Source organism: Littorina saxatilis, linkage group LG3 (assembly GCF_037325665.1).
Source record: "Littorina saxatilis isolate snail1 linkage group LG3, US_GU_Lsax_2.0, whole genome shotgun sequence".
NCBI classification, from domain to species: domain Eukaryota; kingdom Metazoa; phylum Mollusca; class Gastropoda; order Littorinimorpha; family Littorinidae; genus Littorina; species Littorina saxatilis.
The window spans coordinates 62,891,397-62,902,607 of record NC_090247.1 but is presented as its reverse complement, the minus strand read 5'-3'; the positions used below and the strand labels follow the sequence as shown (position 1 = coordinate 62,902,607).

The following is an 11,211-nucleotide window of genomic DNA, read 5'->3' as shown; positions in this document are numbered from 1 at the left end:
CTTCGTGCGTCTTTGTTTCTTGACCAGTACTCTTGATTTTGGTACCGTTGTGTTCCTAAGACTCTGCACTTTCCTTTGATATCAGGCTCACTAGCACTGTGTATAACTGGATTAAACACGCGATAACCGCTAATGAATAAAGTCATTAGTTTTTTCCGATTAAGTTACACACAGCGACTAATTTGAACCTGGCAGAGTGAGGATAGTATCACCGCAACAGAGTTGGTCTTCATCCTTATGTACCCGTCTACGTATGTTCGGTTTTGATTATCTGCTAGAGGAAGTAGATCATATCGACAAAGTATTAATTATGGCGGCCATTTGCATTTCATATTTTGCTAAATATCTGCATCCTCTTGCAAATAATTAAAACACGACAGAATCACCATTGAATGTCAACTAGCACACGTGAATATGAATGGCTGGGAAACGTTGATGACGGTCTTACTAACAACTATACACAGGGTGGTCCACACTAACAGTTTTTATTTCACGTTCATATTCTCACTTTATTTTCATCGACGGTATTTACGGGGCCTGCTATTGTTTATAGAGAAACATTCAAATAAAATGTATCAATTATCGATGGACGAAGCTTTTTATTTATTTTTGCAGCTAGCATGACGGAATCTTTCATGGCTGCGTTGGGAGCAGTGGGCAGACGTGACTGAAGAAATGAAAACCCAGTTAGGACAAGATTGTCAATTAAGGAAAAGATGATCTAGAGTTCTTTTCTTCTTCTCTCACCAAGACGCCGTGTGCCTGCCACTCATCTGACTGGACTGTGTCTCTAGCTGTTCGCGTCAGCTGACTCAGAGAGTGAGTGTCATTCACACTGAATATACACATTAAGATTGAGACGTGTGAATGTCACTCATCTGACTGAACTATGTCTCTAGCTATTCACGTCAGCTGTCTTAGAGAGTAACTGTCATTCACAGTGATATGTACACAAATCGACACACCTTCTCTGTACATGCTGGTTGTCTCCCTCATCTTCAATCGTCTGGACTACTGCAACTCCCTTCTGGCTGGCCTCCCCGCCTCATCCATTCATGGCCTACAACGAGTCCAGAACGCTGCTGCCAGGCTGACGTTGAGGAAGACGAAGCGAGACCACATCACCCCCCTACTTCGCTCCTTGCACTGGCTCCCTGTCAACACCCGAATCTCCTACAAACTGTCCACTCTGGTCTACAAGTGTCTCAACGACTCTGCCCCCGAGTACCTTCAATCCTCCCTGGACCTGTACACCCAGCCCTCCGACCGTCCCCTTCGTTCTGCTGCTGACCCACTCCGCCTTCACATCCCTCGCTCGAAACTCGCATCTGCTGGTCAGCGTGCATTTCCCTCCGCGGGCCCCTCCGTCTGGAACTCCCTGCCGCTTGAGCTTCGCCAGAGCCCCTCTCTTGACGCGTTCAAGAGTAGGTTGAAGACATGATGTGTTGTGCCCCAAAAGACATTCTTGTGCTGTGCTCTGTGAGAGGTGTTTTCTTTGTGCTTAATATTATTTTGTTTGGACCTAGCTATTGATGTGTACATTGTTGTTAAACAGTTGTTTGTTGTATGTTTATCATGGTTTGCTAGTGTGTGATAGGGTTCGTGTCCGTCTGTAGATGTTAGTTTCTTTGTTAGTCCTGTGTTAACAACTCTTCGACAAGCGCTTAGAACTGTACCCACGGAATACGCGCTATATAAGCTTCATATTGATTGATTGATGTTTAGGAAAAAGCTGTGAAAATATTCTAACATGAATATTTTGGAACTATAAGACAATACAAACTTAGGGTTAGTGTTTTGGAACACCGACAGTGCGGACTTCTGGAAGATTTTGTTTGTTAAACTATGCTTATATTGCGATGTTGGCACGGTGTGTTTGCTCGGCTGTTGCTCGTAATACTCATTCTTCAGAGTCACTTTGGGGTGGTAACAAGTTTTTATTCGGTAGCACAAAAGAAGAAACAAACATATTTCTCAGGTCAGTGGAATGGTTTATCAAGGCTATAGTAGGTGTTCATGTTCTCTCACCATTACTCTGTATGAACCAAACATAGCTGTGTTACCTATGCGCGGTATGTCGGTGTGTTTTAAATAAGAAGAAGCCATGTTTGCTGCTGTACACACTGACTCAGATCGTCAGTGTTTCGCTTTCTCTCACCCCCCCCCCCCCCCCCCCCCCGTCTTCACACACACACCCAACCTCCTCCAAACATCTCTCTCTCTCTCTCTCTCTCTCTCTCTCTCTCTCTCTCTCTCTCTCTCTCTCTCTCTCTCTCTCTCTTAACAAATACTACATAATGACACATACAACCAAAATCTCAGGGGCAGCGCGTTATGAGTCGAACCTGCCCCGTCCCAGAGTTCATAGCGAGTCTCTATGAGCGCGTCGTCAAGATCACGTGACTGGCTGGAGGGGCGTGGCCAGAGTGTGCTGGCTGTGTGTCAATGTGTCTATTTATCAAAGCGTGTTGTGTGAATGTCAGTTAAAAGTCTGGGTTTCTCAGGGTGTCGTCACTGATGACTTGTGCACACATACAGTTCAGAACATTCCTTACTGACGGTCTTTACTTGAGCCCAAAGTCGACAAAGTCCTTTCGCCAAACATTCAGCTCCGAAGCTTCGTGAAGCATAATTCGCCAACTTTATTTGAGGCTTTAGGTTACTCACTTCTACACTGAGATTATTTTTGACTCTGTGTTCTTCTGCATGAAATGACTTGCTGTTCTTCTGCCTGATATAACTTGCTGTTCTTCTGCCTGATTTGACTTGCTGTTCTTCTGCATGATTTGACTTGCTGTTCTTCTGCCTGATTTGATTCAGTGTTCTTCTGCATGATTTGACTTGGTGTTCTTCTGCATGACAAAACTTGGTGGAATTGCCAAACCAGTGCCTACCCAGCACATTCAGAAGCCAGAGAGTAATACGATATTCTGCACGTCCCTGCATAACTGTGAACACTGACTGAAAGAAAGCTATTGTAACCAAGGCAACATTAAACGCTGAATCGTTCTCGTAGGACCACCTGGTTCTTTTGACAAGAAATATCAACAAGCAGCCAACAAACCAACCAACCCACCAACCAGCCAGCCAACAAACCAACCAACCTGAACATCTGATCGTTTACTCACAGGTAAGATTGTATGTGTGCATGTGTTGGTTATATCCTTGATACACTGGCTGCATAGTTTTACGTCTGCTTTTATATGGTTTATTTATCGAATCAACTCGACTGCTAGCGTTCCACAAAAAAAACCAGACTGAAAAACAAGTCGCGTAAGGCGAAATTACTACATTTAGTCAAGCTGTGGAACTCACAGAATGAAACTAAACGCACTGCATTTGTTCACAATGACCGTAGTCCGCCGCTAGTGCAAAAGGCAGTGAAAGTGACGAGCCTGTTCAGCGCTGCAGCGGTTGCGCTGTGCTGCATAGCACGCTTTACTGTACCTCTCTTCGTTTTAACTTTCTGAGCGTGTTTTTAATCCAAACATATATCTTGTTTTTGGAATCAGGAACCGACAAGGAATAAGATGAAATTGTTTTTTAAAACGATTTCGGAAATTTAATTTTAATCACAATTTTTATATTTTTAATTTCCAGACCTTGTTTTTAATCCGAATATAACATATTTATATGTTTTTGGAATCAGAACGTGATGAAGAATAAAATAAAAGTAATTTTGGATCGTTTTATAAAAAAATAATTTTAATTACAATTTTCAGATTTTTAATGACCAAAGTCATTAATTAATTGTTAAGCCTCCATGCTGAAATGCAATACCGAAGTCCGGCCTTCGTCGAAGATTGCTTGGCCAAAATTTCAATCAATTTGATTGAAAAATGAAGGTGTGACAGTGCCGCCTCAACTTTTACAAAAAGCCGGATATGACGTCATAAAAGACATTTATCGAAAAAATGAAAAAAAGTCTGGGGATTTCATACCCAGGAACTCTCATGTAAAATTTCATAAAGATCGGTCCAGTAGTTTAGTCTGAATCGCTCTACACACACACACGCACAGACACACACAGACACAGACACACACACACACACACACACACACACACACACAAACACACACACACACACACACACACACACACATACACCACGACCCTCGTCTCGATTCCCCCTCTATGTTAAAACATTTAGTCAAAACTTGACTAAATGTAAAAAACCAAGAAAGGTAATCTTTTTGAACGTGTGCGTTTGTATATTTTTTATATTGATCAATAATTGAAGATCACAAATATAGAAATAGGTAGAGATCGAGATAGGTCGAAAAAAAAGAGAGGGAGAGAGAGAGAGAGAGAGAGAGAGAGAGAGAGAGAGAGAGAGAGAGAGAGAGAGAGAGAGAGAGAGAGAGAGAGAGAGAGAGAGAGAGAGAGAGAGAGAGAGAGAGATCGTACATTTAGTCGTAGTAGTAGCAGTAGCAGCAGCAAACTATCCAGCCTAAATATATGTGTTAATATCTGATTAATGAAGGAAACTAAGCGCGCTAAATGAACACGACAGGTGTAATAGAGTCAATGCGAGAAATGTGTAAGCGCTCTAAATGAACGCGACAGGTGTAATAGAGTCAATGAGAGTAATGTGTAAGCGCTCTAAATGAATACGACAGGTGTAATAGAGTCAATGAGAGTAATGTGTAAGCGCTCTAAATGAATACGACAGGTGTAATATAGTCAATGAGAGTAATGTGTAACCGTTCTAAATGAATACGACAGGTGTACTAGAGTCAACGGCGGGGATATAGCTCAGTTGGTAGCGCGCTGGATTTGTATTCAGTTGGCCGCTGTCAGCATGAGTTCGATCCCAGGTTCGGCGGAAATTTATTTCACAGAGTCAACTTTGTGTGCAGACTCTCTTCGGTGTCCGAACCTCCCCCCGTGTACACTACATTGGGTGTGCACGTTAAAGATCCCACGATTGACAAAAGGGTCTTTCCTGGCAAAATTGCTTAGGCACAGTTAATAATTGTCTACCTATACCCGTGTGACTTGGAATAATAGGCCGTGAAAGGTAAATATGCGCCGAAATGGCTGCAATCTACTGGCCGTATAAAATTTCATCTCACACGGCATCACTGCAGAGCGCCTAGAACTGTACCCACGGAATATGCGCGATATAAGACTCATTGATTGAATGTGTAAGCGCTATAAATGAATACGACAGGTGTAATAGAGTCAATGAGAGTAATGTGTAAGCGCTCTAAATGAATACGACAGGTGTAATAGAGTCAATGAGAGTAATGTGTAAGCGCTCTAAATGAATACGACAGGTGTAATAGAGTCAATGAGAGTAATGTGTAAGCGTTCTAAATGAATACGACAGGTGTAATAGAGTCAATGAGAGTAATGTGTAAGCGCTCTAAATGAATACGACAGGTGTAATAGAGTCAATGAGAGTAATGTGTAACCAGTCTCTGTGGAGAGAATAACAAGCATTGACATTAACAAGCGACTTTCATCATCAAATTTTAATTTGTTGTTTAATCATTTTTAAATATTATCCTAATGGCGTTGCCGTGAGGAACAACTTTCTTTAAAAAAAATTGTTTTGCTAACATTAAAATCGTTGATTAAATCCTCTAATGTTTACATAACAAAATGATCCTTTGTACTGAATACACACATTTATATAATGTAGGTCTTTAAAGCCAAAACCTTTTGTGAGCTAGAGGACTAGCAAATGATGATAGTGTAACTTGCTTCTCTTTTCTAATCTTAGTGTGACGTCATTCATTTCACGTCACGTGCATGCACGCCACTCTGATGCAATTTAGTTTTTTTTCTGCCACTGTGTGTGTCGCCATGTCAATCTGTGTCTATGTCTGTGTCTGCATGTTATGACATATTATTGTTAAATGCCATATTATATAGCCAAAGTAACCATTAAAGTGTTAATTTATGCTTCTAACTGCTTTTGAGTTAAAAGTGCTTAACTATTTGTCCCTCGCTATGTTCCTGCTCCAAAACACATATCATTATCAAAAGGGCCAATCGAATTATAACAACATGTAAAATACATATCATGGCTATAGTTGTGAAATGATTTACACATTTTACAACAATGTTAAATTCTTAAATGTAGTAGTACTTCTCTATTAGTTATCATAATATTCGTATTAACGTGCTGGACGGCTGTTATGAATATTCGGTACCGGAAATCACGCCCGGACAGTAAACCTCCCGTAAACCATTACAGATACTGTCAGGCTTTTACACACAGAACAAACACCCTTCCATTTGAACGCTCACCAAACGGGAATTTACATCCTAGGTGCCCTACGTAAAGAGCGAGCTATTTTCAAAGAATTGATTTTGCGGATTGTGTCAGAGACAATCGGACCCTGGTGCGTTTTGGCGCTAGACCTAACTTTTAAAATCTAAATAATAAATTGACAGCTTGTTACACAAACATTCTTAAATCATAAACGAATTCTTTTTTCATCAAGACAAGATCAGTACAATTCGAAGTTTTGAAAGTTTGAAAAAAGAAACGCCCGAAAGCAGGGTCACGCAAGGTCGTGGTTCTCGATCGTAGCAGACGACGGTTTATGCCTATCGCCAATTTCTTTGAACAGTCAAAAGCCATCGCGAGAGTTCTTGTGAACCACAGCCGTTTGTTTCGTGCATAGTCAGAGGTACATAATAACGTGCTATTGCAGATAAGCTTACATCGAGTCGCATTCAAATTACTAACTGACGACTGCATTGTGAAAAAGGGAAATTGGATCACACGCGTTTACGATGACTCAGGGGTAAGATAAACCAGGCAAAAATAAATTCTTTGAAAATTGCTCGCTCTTTACGGAGGGCACCTAGGATGTTCTCAAGCGGTGAGTGTTTAAATGAAAGGGTGTTTGTACTGTGTGTAAAAGCCTGACCGTATCTGTGATGGTTTACGGGAGGCTTACTGTGCCTTTAAGACATACTTTTCCTTCAACACTTTCAAACATAAAGAATAACTTTCGCCACAAATGAGACACTAAAATCAATGTTATATCTACACAGTTTACCCAAAGAAGTCGCAAAAACACCATCTAAATCTGACCCTAAAATCATTCAAATATTCATTTTTATACACACAAAAATACCCAAACAACATTTTTTCTGAGGTTAATTTGTCAACAACCTTGAAAATAGTGAAAAGCTTAATTCCCTCCCCCATTAAAAAAATTACAAAAAACGCACACAACAAATCTTAATCCCCTGCCATCTCTGGCAATATAATTATATATCTCGACAGTACCGGTAGTGACGAGTTCCTGACGAGTTTATAGATCATGTTAATGCTCTAAGGGACAAGTTTATGCTCGCACTTGTAACGGAAGAATAAAAGCAACAACAAACATATGGAATATTCATTTAACGAACCCATGCATTGCTTGACATAAGTTTGTAAAACCATATTTTCTAGACAACTGACCGGTAGAACATGTGCTGGCTTGTCTTTAAAAACCCGCGAGAAAAATGCCAAGACGGGTGCATAAGGAGACATCTATTGATCCCAGACGCGACAGCCTTCTGTGTGTCGTTTTGAAATCACACCTGGCGTTTTATTCAATGTTGAGTGAAAGCAGCCAGTGTCTGCGATTGAATTAGTCCTCTGCGTTAATCTCTCTGAAACCGTTTATTGTACTTCAACTCGCAAGTCCCAACTTAGCAGGACGAATGTAGATGATTTAAGAGAGAGACAGAAATACAGTGTCAGAGTGACAGAGAGAGTCGCAGTCAAAAAGTTTATTATCCAAATAGTATCCCTCCGTCCATACGGTCCTGTCCTACAGTCAGTCGTCGCGATGTATACACACCACTTTTGTTTAAACGAGAAGCAAGACAAAAAACTGGCACACAATCTGAAGTAAAAGACAAGTCGCGTAAGGCGAAAATACAATATTTAGTCAAGTAGCTGTCGAACTCACAGAATGAAACTGAACGCAATGCAACGCAGCAAGACCGTATACTCGTAGTCCACCGCTCACGGCATAGGCAGTGAAATTGACAAGAAGAGCGGGGTAGTAGTTGCGCTAAGAAGGATAGCACGCTTTTCTGTACCTCTCTTTGTTTTAACTTTCTGAGCGTGTTTTTAATCCAAACATATCATATCTATATGTTTTTGGAATCAGGAACCGACAAGGAATAAGATGAAAGTGTTTTTAAATTGATTTGGACAATTTAATTTTGATAATAATTTTTATATATTTAATTTTCAGAGCTTGTTTTTAATCCGAATATAACATATTTATATGTTTTTGGAATCAGCAAATGATGGAGAATAAGATAAACGTAAATTTGGATCGTTTTATAAATTTTTATTTTTTTTTACAATTTTCCGATTTTTAATGACCAAAGTCATTAATTAATTTTTAAGCCACCAAGCTGAAATGCAATACCGAACCCCGGGCTTCGTCGAAGATTACTTGACCAAAATTTCAACCAATTTGGTTGAAAAATGAGGGCGTGACAGTGCCGCCTCAACTTTCACGAAAAGCCGGATATGACGTCATCAAAGACATTTATCAAAAAAATGAAAAAAACGTTCGGGGATTTCATACCCAGGAACTCTCATGCAAAATTTCATAAAGATCGGTCCAGTAGTTTAGTCTGAATCGCTCTACACACACACACACACACACACACGCACAGACAGACAGACAGACACACATACACCATACCCTCGTTTCGATTCCCCCTCGATGTTAAAATATTTAGTCAAAACTTGACTAAATATAAAAACGAAAAAAAATAAACGATTGAAAGAAACAAACAAGTCGCGTAAGGCGAAAATACAATATTTAGTCAAGTAGCTGTCGAACTCACAGAATGAAACTGAACGCAATGCCATTTTACTCGTAGCATCGTCAGGCCACCGCTCATGGCAAAGGCAGTGAAATTGACAAGAAGAGCGGGGTAGTAGTTGCGCTAAGAAGGATAGCACGCTTTTCTGTACCTCTCTTTGTTTTAACTTTCTGAGCGTGTTTTTAATCCAAACATATCATATCTATATGTTTTTGGAATCAGGAACCGACAAGGAATAAGATGAAAGTGTTTTTAAATTGATTTGGACAATTTAATTTTGATAATAATTTTTATATATTTAATTTTCAGAGCTTGTTTTTAATCCGAATATAACATATTTATATGTTTTTGGAATCAGCAAATGATGGAGAATAAGATAAACGTAAATTTGGATCGTTTTATAAATTTTTAATTTTTTTTACAATTTTCCGATTTTTAATGACCAAAGTCATTAATTAATTTTTAAGCCATCAAGCTGAAATGCAATACCGAAGTCCGGGCTTCGTCGAAGATTACTTGACCAAAATTTCAACCAATTTGGTTGAAAAATGAGGGCGTGACAGTGCCGCCTCAACTTTCACGAAAAGCCGGATATGACGTCATCAAAGACATTTATCAAAAAAATAAAAAAAACGTTCGGGGATTTCATACCCAGGAACTCTCATGTCAAATTTCATAAAGATCGGTCCAGTAGTTTAGTCTGAATCGCTCTACACACACACACACACACACACGCACGCACACACGCACACACGCACGCACATACACCACGACCCTCGTTTCGATTCCCCCTCGATGTTAAAATATTTAGTCAAAACTTGACTAAATATAAAAATGATCAAATACACCATGAGAGAGAGAGAGAGAGAGAGAGAGAGAGAGAGAGAGAGAGAGAGAGAGAGAGAGAGAGAGAGACAGAGAGAGACAGAGAGAGACAGAGACAGACAGACACAGAGACAGACAGACAGACAGAGAAGGAGAGAGAGAAAAAAGAAAATAGGGAAAGAGAAAGAGCGAGAAATTAGTTTGCGGTCTTGACATCGACCATGTCAAGACCGACCCTCCCTTAAAGAGACAGCTCGAGTTTTAACCCAACATATTCAATGCGTGGTTTGTGCTGGGTGAGTATCATGTTATCAGCATTTTTCAGGGAAACCATAGAAACAGTATACGATGTTTGTCTGTCAACATCGCACTCTTCCTTGCAACAAACTGATCCTTTTTAAAGTGATTTATCAACATTTGCCATCCTTGTGGACACTTGTGACGCTGTGTTCTCGGTAACTCTTTAGAACACCAGTGCTATCATTGGGAAATACTCATCCTGAAGACGTACTGTTCAATCGTATTACCCTTGGTTGCATTCTAACTAGCAGTGAGGTAACTGCAATAACAGGAACATTTTTTTATACAACTACCGAGAATGTTTTTTAAATCTGTCGAAGTACAGAAAATCGCCATTGGTCAAAACGTGTGTTGTGCTTATGCTATCTTCCCAGCCAACACCGTATGTTGATTAGTATGAAGCAACTGCTCTGTCACTGAATACCCCTACATATTTCTTGACATGCGGTAGTGTCAAGTTTACCGTAGAGTCGAGTTTATTTCTATCCCCTGAGCTGCAACTTTTAGCTCGCCTTTGCTTCATTCAGTATATTCGATATTTTTTTTATAAAAAAAACCCATTAACAACCAATGATGCATTCATGGAAACAATTCACAGATTGTTAAACATAAATTCACGACAATATTTTCAAAACAACCAACAGAGGTTGAACATGTTCCAGCGTGTCTAGAGAAACCGCGAGAAAACTCCCAAGATGGTTGTACAGGGAGAGATCTAGTGATCCCGAACGACAGCCTACTGTGTGTCGCTTTCACATCCCACCTGGCGCTTTATTCAGTGGTGAGTGAAAACAGACAGTGTCTGTGATTTAACTGGTCTACTCTTCACCAAACCGGGAGGTGTTGAGGCTATTTGGAGCGGTATCACTACAAAAGGCGCTGCATTTCAGCAATCACGCCGTGGATTCTTTTGACACTTTCAGAATGTTACGCCTACTTTCCGGACGTTCTTCAAATAAAATGTCTGATAGTTCAAGGTATTTGCTCAGAGGATTATGCAAAGTTCTGGAAGCAGTTTTCAAACCCGTCTTAGAGTTGCGGGTCTCTCACAACATGCTGCGGTACCCCAGCAATATATACCAACAAATGTCGAGTGTGTTTGCAGTTCTTGCAAATTCAATCCAGTTACTACACGAAAATAACACTTTACCGCTGTTGGTATCAATCATTTTTCTGTTCACATGCGAAGTCAAGAAGTTTTTGAACGCAATCCTATGACAGGGTGTAAAACGTTTTCCAGAACATCGCATAACATTTGAATTAATACCTCTAACAATCCGAAA

General features: G+C 40.1%; 1 protein-coding gene across 1 annotated transcript in view; it reads left to right on the top strand.

Moving 5' to 3' along the window:
* The first annotated feature begins 2,500 nt into the window (after positions 1–2,500).
* LOC138962898 (uncharacterized) overlaps positions 2,501–11,211 on the top strand; it is a 42,624-nt gene continuing 33,913 nt past the window's right edge. The window contains exon 1 of the mRNA XM_070334859.1: positions 2,501–3,130. The gene's annotated coding sequence lies outside the window, so the exon portion shown is untranslated. The remainder of the gene's footprint in view (positions 3,131–11,211) is intronic.